At 33.7% G+C, this 12265-nt stretch overlaps 1 long non-coding RNA gene across 1 annotated transcript; it reads left to right on the forward strand.

The window, feature by feature from the left end:
• The first annotated feature begins 3843 nt into the window (after positions 1-3843).
• Positions 3844-8098, forward strand: LOC133174243 (uncharacterized). The gene is made up of 4 exons (XR_009719099.1): positions 3844-3885; positions 4036-4153; positions 6184-6277; positions 7386-8098. It is a non-coding gene; the product is annotated as an uncharacterized LOC133174243 (long non-coding RNA).
• The last annotated feature ends 4167 nt before the right edge of the window (positions 8099-12265 follow it).

The raw sequence follows: 12265 nt of genomic DNA on the forward strand, positions 1-12265 counted from the left end.
ATTTGTATTGTAAGGGCCTGTCAGATGTCTAAAATTTTACTATGGTTTACTGTGTAATCATAGCAGGGCGGGTGGACTTTACTTGTAATATTATTTCATGTGTGTCAAAACGTTGTGCCAGAATTGGTCAGGAATGTTAAAGTTTGCATTTATTTTTACATACCATGAATTAGTTACCTTTCATTTTAAATCTGCATGTATTTCTTGAGTCAACTGTCATTATCTTATTAATTCTACATGTGTAGATTAGCTGCAACACTTTAAATCATCTGCTGCCATGCAACTTGTTTACATCCTGTCTGCCATCTTTATCGGTGCATGTTAAGTAGATTAGTTTCGTATTTAACCTCATGTTATTCATGTTACATTACTGGCATAATTACTTGCTATTAATTATGTTAATTATTATTGTGATTTCTAATATTCATTTCAGTACTTGTTATTCCCGATTACATGTATCTAAAACTTGCACTATATTTTTATCCATCCGCGATATCGTCTGCATACTCAGCAAGTTTACTTCTGTGAAATTTACAAGTTTCAGAGATAAATTGTTTACTTACTTATTATAGACACATCTTTTGTCATCCATATTTATTGATTATTTTGTCTTTTCACAACTTAATTCCTGGGTTTGTTTATAATCCATATTGTACGACAACTTTGTTTGACAGTACGACACGATTTTTATTTTGTACGATGTCGTACATTGTCGTGATTGGTGGAACGTCGCCGTACAGCATTTGTATTGGTTGAAACTTGTCATGTGACCCTTTTCCGAAGGTTATATATAGGGGGCGATCGCATTATGTCATCAGATAATTTGCCTAGTTGTCAGGCGCGTAAATTCAAAGTAGAGATCCAAGATCCGCCCATATTTTCACCATAGCCATACTATTGTGATTCCAGGTGAGAAAATGTTCGACAATTATCTCCCAACACACTGGACACCTATTTTATTGTAATTAACTCTGGAGATCATCCTACTATAGCCATTGTACACCCCCCCCCTTTTTATAATAGTAGCCTGTACGGTAGACGCCACCAATATATGAATTGTACCTGTTCAGATGAAAACTATATTATGATTGATAAATATTACTGAGACGAAGATGAATCTTATGTTTTCCCTATTACCAAGGGACCAAGGATTTTAGTACAGGAGTACTGCCAGTTATTATTTTGTAGCGTCCCCAACTTAAGCTTGGCCATTCCCGGGGAGCTTACAGTATTGTCTAAAAGGACTTTGAGCTTGAGTACTGTTCGTTATCTCCATATTTCATTTAATGAGTTTATCTAGTTTGTTTTAAACAGAGGAAATTAAACCTGTCAAATATCTCCAGGAAAAATAGTCAAAGACAATAAAGTATTAGAGAACAAAAATCAGTTGTTTACTTACGATGGGAATATACGAACATGTACAAATAAAAATGTAATCAGTTACTTTATCTTTGTCTAATGTAATGTAATGAATATTTTAATCTATTTTGAATTGTTTCATTATCTGTAGATTTCTATTTATTTCATCTTAGATCAAAGGACAGATCACTATGTCTGCATGAACTTCTTCGGAATAAAACACTCTTCAGTGCCAACGCCTACCGTGACAAGGGACCTCGGTTTTTAAGTTCTTAGTGGCAAACGAAAAAAATAAGTCACACTAAACTGGGAAACAGCCAGTAGATAGATTAAATCTTATTTCTGAAATTCACTGAAATGCAAGATCTTACTTTGGCTATGGAGTAGCAAACAGGCAATGAACACTAAGGCTCTCCTCATGATTTATGGATAATCCTAAAATGTTACAAAATTAACATGTAAAAGTTAATTATCAATTAAATCAAACAACACCTGACTGTAGTTGTATTGTCTTTTCACATTAAATTGGAGATTTTAAGTTATCTAATATCATACAAGTACTATACTACATTACTTACCGCTTCTTCGGGTCAAAATGGAGTATGCGTCGCTGAAATAACTTGCAATTAAAATATGAAAACACTTCAAACAGTTCACTGTTTTAGGACACACAACCTCTTTTATGAAGTACGTCACGAATAAAGGCACTAAAAGCTAGCCTGAATGTATAGTCAGATTCTGGCTCATCTCTACCATTTCAAAAAATCGACGAAAATAGTCCGATGACTGATTTTTCATTTTTGGCTGTTTGGTGCTATTGAGTTAAAGATTTACTGGTGAATAACTCTTTTTCAATTTTTTTAAATGAATATATTAATGGTGACCTGTAATTTATGTCAAAGGTAAATACAATATCATAAATTCAGAAACAAACAAGTGAAATTGTTGCAAAGCATCAAATCGGCCGCAAAAATGTTTAGGATTTTAAAGTATTTCCATATGAAAGAGTCAAAAGAAAATAAATTTCAAAGTATAGAAAAGTATATGAAACATTATTCTTGCAAAACTGTGCACTTAGCTTCTTTTTATGTGCATTTTTTTCCTTTTTCCCTTTCTGTGCATTTTTGAATACTTTAATTTTCAGTGAATTGATAACTATTAATCAAAATTAAGTCATGATTATGGAAATCGGGGATAAAGGATAGGGTGATATCATCATCAAATTATTTATTACAAAATGATGATGGCACGTAAAACATATACTAGTATCTAAAATTAATAATTATGAATGTCTCAATGATATTCTGACAAAATGGACTAACAAACTTTTTTACGTGCTGAATACCATGGATCTTTGTCACATGATAATGCCAATGTTTTCGTTGTGATAGACATGTATCACAATAAATGCGAAGTGCAGAAAAAATTTTCGATGTGCCATTTGCAGCTGTAGTCTATTCAAAACAAAATTTACGTTAAAATTTTTCAACATTTATTAATTATTTTGGCAATGTAATTAATATCCGGAAACTCATTACGTTTTGCGTTTATATCTTACACACTCCCATGTTGGGGAGCAGTTCATGTAACATTTTTTTTTTTTATAAAATCATAAATTGTTAAATATCTGATGAGAAATGAAAAAAAAAAAAACAAATTTAAAGCTAATTAAAACCATTTACACTCATTATTAAACAACTTTTAAAAACTTTTATTCAAATTTTTATGCATGTTTTCGATAAGGAGTATTCTATTGACCAATGAAAAAATAATATCTCATTTCCCCATGTACACATTCTTACACAACCACCAATAGATCGGCCACTCCTGCGGCTGATAATAAACAAATTATTCAAATGAATAAATAATCATTTAACGCTCATATCTAACATTTATGATTGATACTTATTTTTCAAAAAGTTTTTTTTTTTCAATTTTAGGACACATTTGCAGTCACATCAAATAAACGATATTTTACGAGAAGATTTGACTTGGTGAGCTAAATCTTGACGGAAATACTGAAGTTCTTCAGTGATAAATCTTACATAGCAGGGTCAATGTGTCAGTGTCGAACATTGACTCTAACTGCTTCATTAAAACAATAAGACATAATTTCACAAACGATGCTTATTAGATTATGATTTTATTTTAAACACATTTTTTTCTTAGATAATTTAAACAAAATAACATTTATTGAAAAGAATTCATGTTCACTCTAACTTTAATCCATTTTGACGTAATGCCCACTCTCCCAGCCATGAGCATTCCTCCACTGAAAATGGAGAATTTTCAATTGAATGACAATAATTTCACAACAAGCAGTCCGTTATTTTTTGTTTGTCATTTCCCTCGTATGTTAAAGGCATACTGTTTTAATTTCAAAAATGTGACGGACAAGTCAAAATATTTATGTATGATTTTTACAAAAATGTGATGGACAAGTCAAAATAATTATATCTGATTCTTATAAAACCTTACACAACAAAACACTAAATTATTCACTGTGAAGCAAATAATTCATGAGAGGTTAGACTTATTTTATTATTGAACATCTACTAACGTTTCTTTTGGTCTTGCATAGAATTTAACTATAATTCGGATGAAATATATGCATTGATTCTTATTTATTTTTTGAACAACAGAAATATCTCAATATGATTTGAAATTTTTCCTTAGTCATTTCAGATATTAGTCTTAGAGATAGAATTTGTACAACAAAGGAACAATATGAGACAAACAACCTTGGCGATTTGTTTGCTTGTTGGCCTGACTTTGAGGATTAATTGTGATGACGGTGTGTATTATTGTTTCGTTTGCTTGTCTGACTGACTTTGAGAGATGGTGTGTATTAGTGTTTCGTTTGCTTGTTGGATGGCTTTGAGAGTTGATTGTGACGATGGTATGTATTAGCGTTTCGTTTGCTTGTTGCCTGATTTGAGAGTTAATTGTGATGATGGTACGTATTAGCGTTTCGTTTGCTTGTTGGACTGGCTCTGAGAGTTAATTGTGATGACGGTGTGAATAAGTGTTTCGTTTGCTTGTTGACCTGGCTTTGAGAGTTAATTGTGATGACGATGTGAATTAGTGTTTCGTTTGCTTGTTGGCCTGGCTTTGAGAGATGATTGTGATGATGGTGTGAATTAGTGTTTCGTTTGCTTGTTGGACTGGCTCTGAGAGTTAATTGTGATGACGGTGTGAATTAGTGTTTCGTTTGCTTGTTGACCTGGCTTTGAGAGCTGATTGTGATAATGGTATAAATAAGTGTTTCGTTTGCTTGTTGACCTGGCTTTGAGAGATGATTGTGATGACGGTGTGAATTAGTGTTTCGTTTGCTTGTCTGACTGGCTTTGAGAGCTGATTGTGATAATGGTATAAATAAGTGTTTCGTTTGCTTGTTGACCTGGCTTTGAGAGTTAATTGTGATGACGGTGTGAATTAGTGTTTCGTTTGCTTGTTGGACTGGCTTTGAGAGTTAATTGTGATGATGGTGTATTAGTGTTTCGTTTCCTTGTTGGCCTGGCTTTGAGAGTTAATTGTGATGACGGTGTGAATTAGTTTTTCGTTTGCTTGTTGGACTGGCTTTGAGAGATGATTGTGATGACGGTGTGAATTAGTGTTTCGTTTGCTTGTTGGCTTGGCTTTGAGAGTTAATTGTGATGACGGTGTGAATTAGTGTTTCGTTTGCTTGTTGGCCTGGCTTTGAGAGTTAATTGTGATGACGGTGTGAATTAGTGTTTCGTTTGCTTGTTGACCTGGCTTTGAGAGATGATTGTGATGACGGTGTGAATTAGTGTTTCGTTTGCTTGTCTGACTGGCTTTGAGAGCTGATTGTGATAATGGTATAAATAAGTGTTTCGTTTGCTTGTTGACCTGGCTTTGAGAGTTAATTGTGATGACGGTGTGAATTAGTGTTTCGTTTGCTTGTTGGCCTGGCTTTGAGAGATGATTGTGATGATGGTGTATTAGTGTTTCGTTTGCTTGCTGGACTGGCTTTGAGAGTTAATTGTGATGACGGTGTGAATTAGTGTTTCGTTTGCTTGTTGGCTTGGCTTTGAGAGTTAATTGTGATGACGGTGTGAATTAGTGTTTCGTTTGCTTGTTGGACTGGCTTTGAGAGTTAATTGTGATGACATTGTGAATTAGTGTTTCGTTTCCTTGTTGGCCTGGCTTTGAGAGTTAATTATGATGACGGTGTGAATTAGTTTTTCGTTTGCTTGTTGGCCTGGCTTTGAGAGTTAATTTTGATGACGGTGTGAATTAGTGTTTCGTTTGCTTGTTGGCCTGGCTTTGAGAGATGATTGTGATGATGGTGTATTAGTGTTTCGTTTGCTTGCTGGACGGGCTTTTAGAGTTGACTGTGAGGATGGTGTATATTTGCCTTGCTTACCCTGATTATTTTTAATGCTACACGTTAAATACGAAGGGTTTGGAAGTGGAAAGGTTACTACATGTAACTTCGGAAATTACTCTTTAAGTCTAGATCTTCTAAGAGAAATTTCAAACCAACATTCTCTACCAAAAAAAGCTCTCCATGTCTTTCTTATAATTTATTTTTGTATTTTTTAACATTAGATAAACTAAATGCAATAAATAGTTCGTAAGGGTATCATTATATTGCAGACATAAAAAAGAACCAAAACAAACAGTATGAAGTTGTCCTATTATAATTATTTCAGTTTACAACATTGTGGAGAGCTGTTTCGTTAGTTGTCAAACTTATTCGACGTATCGAGACGACTAGAAATCACATTCTTGATTGTGTATTTATCAATGGATAACTAAACGTTCTGACCCTGAAACCCTTCTTTTTGTTATTTCTGGTAGAGTGTTCGCTTACAGGAGAAACATGCTATGTCGTCCTTGGATGTTGTCGAGAGGCATATAATAAGGCTGCAGACAGAGAGGGAATTAGCTGCAGGTAATTTTTTAATATTTAATCATTAAATTACAAGACATTTTGCTTGAACATTAATAATTTAAACATCGTATGCATTATAATTTCAAAAAATAAAACAATTTTATTGCAGGGGAAGCTAAAATATAATCCTGATAGGTCAAAAGCAATAATGTTAATCACATGCCTTTCGATCGCTTTAATCCGACTGACAAAGTTGGGATATAAAAAATAAGTGTAGAACTTCTCAAATAGGGTACACAGTTTCGCCGATGATATACTAATAAATCAAATGATTTAAAATCATATTTTCTATTCATATCTATTCATATATAATCATTCTACATTGCTACCAATTGCGTATACTTCCCAGGATATGCTGAAATGAATTCCAAATTAGCTTTGGCCTCTGATCATTTACACTATTTGTGAAGAGGGTACGACGGCACGATTTTTTCCGGAATTTATTCTATACTCTCTTAAGCTTATTACCACCCAGCCTCTCGAATACCTTATTTTTTTTTTACCTTCAGTTTGTCAGTCGGAAGGCGATGTAAAAGTCTTTTTAATTGAAAACATGGGAAAAAAACAATGAAATGTAATTCATTTCTTAGAAAACATCTATTATACCTTTCTATTGCTGGGTTCAAATGATCATTTTACAAACATGTTTGCGCTTCTTGACGCCATTATTTGGCAACACTCTTTAGATATATTGCTTGTCAATATATGGCTTTGCAGGAGCACGAGTTGATTTCCACTTCATTTGAGTCACAAGTACTTGGAGACAAGACGTCTGGGTTTATTGGACAATTTTTTTCACAAACATATTTTTTACTTTTATTAGACGTATACTATGGGAAGAATCGGGGGGGGGGGGGGCAGAGCAACATTTTCTTCTTATGTATAGTCGTGGATGTTTTGTATTGAACGATTTTGTTTTGTTTATCAGCGAGACGTCCTGTCCACAAGTACCTATATAAAGTCGAGATTTTTTTCTTCATCAAACGATTTTTTTTTTGTTTTTAAAGATTATTCGGTGGTTTTAGTCCTTTATGCAAATCGTATATAAAGTCTGTATTTATTCAGTGCTTTATAAAAACTTAATCCCTATAATATCCTTTGTTTATAGAGTAGCACAGAATTTCGCACGCTGTCTCGAGCCGCATAGACAGAGATGCAGCGATAAGCAATCCTGGCTGGACCACACCAACTTTGCAAATACGATGATCGAGGTCTTTAACTGTTAAGACACTAATAATGTGTCAGTGAATGAACCAGTGAATTCTGGTTAGCTGAATCACCACAGTTCAATTCATATTTTTCACATGGAAACACTCCACTGCATTAAAAAAAATCAGATGATCGGATGAGGCCTATCCCTGTTTATCCATCCGATCACAAAGCATTAAGAAACTTGAAACAATTTTCGCGCTTTATTCGTTATGCATGTTCCTGTAATTTGTCATTAAATGTTCTGAAGAGATTTTTTCGAGACGTTTCCTTTGTAATATTCAATGTAATAGGTTAAGTAATAAGCATACAATGTAACAGGTCTATAATTAGCAGTGTGATAAAAACACTTTCTATATGTGTACAAGGATTGTTTTAACCTAGTCATTTGGAAGCAGTCAAGTCATGAATGAGTGTTTTGAGAAATAATTGTCGACAGTTTTAAATTGTTAACTGTTGGAAATAGTTAATTCGTTCGTGCTTTTTTATTTTAAATTTTTGTACATAACCAGTAAAAAAATGCTGAGAAGTAGTAAATATACATGTCCATTTGGGTTGTATGCTTTCTGAACTTTACTTTAAAAATTAAAAATACATGTACTTCATACTGAATTTGGCTTTAACATTAAGTTTTTTTTTTGACTATATGATTTCTATGGTGGCATATTTCTGCCCCTGATATGAAACTTATTTTTCTATAGATTATGTCGACAGGTAAGATAATTATATTAACATGCAACATAACCATGGGGCTAGCTGGACGGAATTAAAGGTTTGAAAGCGTCGAAATGCCAAAGCTACTCTCGACCAGCTAAGGGCTACATTGTCGAAAGAGTTGAATGATACCTCTATGAGAATAATAAATACACTGATGAACTCCTTGCAGAGGAGAATCAATGCTGTGACAGATGCTAGAGGGAGGCATAGGAGATAGTGAGAATTTTCTATTTTCACTTTTGACTTTCAATAACTCATAAATTATTATACAAAATCAAATGAGATTCTGGTTACTTGTTGATTAAAGATGAGGTTAGATAACAATACACGAAAATACGATCGAAAAAATAATATTAAATCACTTCAAACGTTTACCCTGCGTTTCTTTTTTCTTGCAGTGTTTAAAGATAACAAACAGTAATCAAGCTCAAAAGTTCATTGAAACAATACAAATTTGGAGCAGAGCAAACACGGACCTCTAAAAACACCAGAGGTGGGATCAGGTGTCACGGAGGAATAAGTAGCTGCCGTCGATCGGTCACATCCGCCGTGTGCTCCTTGTCATGATCGGGCAAACGAAGAATCCGTAGACAATTCACTGTGAAAATACTGGCCTAACAATTTGCATGAATAACGTCAGTCAACATTCGACTTAATGATAGATAGTATTTGCAGACAAGGTCATTGCATCGACCATAGAATTTGCAAAATGACTTTAAAAGAGGCTGTTGATATTCTTGTGTCATCAACTTATTTGTCAATAGCTTGTCTCGTTTTAGAAATTTTTTCATACGTAGAGCATTACGTATCGCTTTAACTTGGAGACATAAACTCCATATGCAGGTGATAATGGTATATTGCTACATAAATAAGGGAAGTTGACGATAGAAAAGTTGAAGTCATCATGTTTATCATTAAGTTTTGTTGTTACCATTAACGTCTTTTTCTAGTAAAATATCCAAATATGAAACAGATGTGTCAGACGCTGTGATACCTTTTATCTTGAGTTCAAAAGAATATATCGAATCAAGTAAGAATGAAAAGGAATATTGTTTAATGATAAAACGTCGTCGATATATCTAAATGTTGATTTGAAGGCCACAGCAAGATCAATTTGAATTGGGTAAGTTACTGAGTTTTTATAAAGAAAATAATGACACAATATTGAAAATTCCTTTCAATTTTCAGAAGCAATGGCCTCAATACATCAGAAAAACGATGAAAATTTGTCTCAAAATTTTGGTTGCATGAATAATTGTATTTTATTGATTATTTGAACAATATCGCAATATCAGTATATAAGATATTTAATGATCAAGACAGTGTTTCATTATTTTCTATAGTTTTCTAAGTTACTACTGTATACAGAGTTATTTTACCCCGTGTTATTTCGCCATATTGCACTTCCAAACGATTTCGCCCATTTTAAATGTTGTGTTTAAAGAAATAAGTTTGTCTCTTCAATTTAAAATGATGCAAAAAATAATTATATCTTGTTTGAAACTCTCATGTTATAGATTTTAATATTTTTGTAGTTAGTGTTATTTTACCGTGTTTTGAGAATATATCATTTTATGTGACAAACGTATTCAAAATAAGGACCACAGTTTATTATAATTGTTCGTTATAGCATAGGCGGACAACAGATGTTCGTCTTATCATAAATAAATAACATTCAGGAGAGGTGAGTTTAATTTAAAAACTTTAACTTGTACATTAAAAATATGTATGCAGGTGATCCTGGAATATTACATATAGGGGAAGTTGATAAGAAAAATTGACAAATTCAGACAAAAGAATAAAAATTATTTATTCAATAAATACTATTTTCATATGCATGTAGTTCCTATCCTGAAATGTGCATTTTATATCAAAGACTTAAAATAGTCTAAATAAAATTTAAACATATATTACTGAAATTTAAAGAAAAAAAGCTAATTGTAAGATTATTCAAATAATTCTAGTCATACTGTTCGTATCACTCAACACTCAAAACGTCCAACAATACGGCCACGTCTTTTAAGCATTGAATTTTCCCCGTATTCGAGAAATGTAAACATGACACGTTTTTATCATGCTTATGTCTTCCTGTGCAATATTGAGTTAATAATTATAAAATTAAATGACAATTTTTTTCACCCCAAGGTCATTCTTCCCCTTAAAATTAATCGTACTTAGAACATTCTTAGGAGCATCAAAGCACTTAGGAGAGATCAACATCATATACAGGTGATATTTGAATGTAACTGCATAAAAAGGGAAGGTTGAAAATGGGAAAAAAAAACTGAAGTCCTCAAAATTTTATATAGCTTTTTTAGTTGGCAATCTACGTCTATAGTCTATAGTCTAAAACATCCAATTATACAAAAGATGTGACAGACCCTGTGGTGTTCTTTATATTTTGAGTTCACTGGGATAAATAGATTCTACACAGAAATAAAAATAGCTATTGTTCATTGATAAAACGTCGTCCAGAAATCTACAGTGTACATGTCGAATTGAAGGACGCAGCAAGTTCCTCTTCTCGTAGACGCTTCTTGATCTGAAGGTCCGGGTTCGATTCTCGTTCCCGGCGCCGAGTCAAACGCAGGTAGTGACTGTTCCTGAGCCAAGCGCCCTGCATTAGAAGTGACAGTCACGGAACCTTCAGATATGACGTAAAAACATACGTCCCAAGCCAAGGTAAGCGTTGGCACGATAAAGAACCTCCCTTGCTCAATGGCCCTGGGTGCCGAGTAAAGGTCTAAATTTGAAGCCCTTTACTGGTATTTGATGGCGTCTCATTTGAGTAAAAATTATCGCAAGAGACGTAAAATCATCAATAATTAATCAATCTTTTTATGTAGAAGATTTTTTAATAAATTCTTCATCATAAAAATTTGAAAACTGTTCGGTTCACAAAGGATTGCAAATGGGTCCCTTCGCAATTCCAACAGATTGTTGGAAGACCTGATTCCGAAGATAACATAGATATTGTCAATGAGGAACCCCATCATCTCTTCAAATTAAAGACCATGCTATTTGACATGCTAGACAAAAGCTTCTTAGAAAAAAATCAAACTCGCAAATTGTCTTATCTTGTTGATGGACATAGATATTAACAAGGCGCTAGAGGTACTCATTGGCAATATCTATGTTGTCTTTGGAGATGAAGTTTTCCAACAATCTGTTGGAATTCCCTTGGGAACAAATATTGTGCCTCATTATAAGCAGACATGATCTTGTATTTTTATGAAGAGAATCTATTCAAAAACTTCGTTAAAAAAAGACACCACGGAATCTGACACCTCTGTTTCGTATTTAGATATTTAGATTCTAGTATTTTACTGGAGACAGACATTAATGGCAACTAACAAGTAAACATTATGACAAACTAGCGATTTCAACTTTTTTAACGTCAACTTCCATCATTTATGTAGCAACATGCCATTATCATCTGCATATTGAGTGTATGTCTCCCAGTTGATTTGATGCGCAAGAGCATGGTCTTCGTAAGAACAATTTCTAAAACTAACATGCTAACAAATAGTTGATGATACAAGAGAATCTACAATCTCGTTTAAAGTTAACATTTGGACAAGTTTCTATGGACAATACAATGATCATGTATGCAAATATAATCTGTCATTAGGTCGAATGTAGACTGATGTCTTTCATACAAATTGGTAGGCCATTATTTTCATCATGACAAAGGAACAAGGCAGTTTTGAACGGCCGACAGGAAATGCTTCCGTGGCACCTTATCTCATCTCTGATGTTTTCAGAGGTCCGTACTGATTTGTATTGTTTCTTCGGACTTTTGGGCATGACTACTGTTCGTTAATTTCACATGTCATGATTTCATACAGTAAATTAATTCATGTTCATTTTTATGTAAAAGGTGAAGATAACGAACAGTGATAAATTTCATAAATCCACTAAAACAAAAAAAAAAATCGTGAACAGGACGAAAATACGGGGCCACTGGAAACACCAGAGGTGGTATTAATTGCCTAGGAGGAGTAAGCCTGTCGACCGGCCACACCCGCCATGAGCCCTATGTATTGATCAGGTGACCGGCCA

Source organism: Saccostrea echinata, unplaced genomic scaffold (assembly GCF_033153115.1).
Source record: "Saccostrea echinata isolate AGI-Se365-2 ecotype Australia unplaced genomic scaffold, CSIRO_AGI_Sech_v1 ptg000057l, whole genome shotgun sequence".
NCBI lineage: Eukaryota > Metazoa > Mollusca > Bivalvia > Ostreida > Ostreidae > Saccostrea > Saccostrea echinata.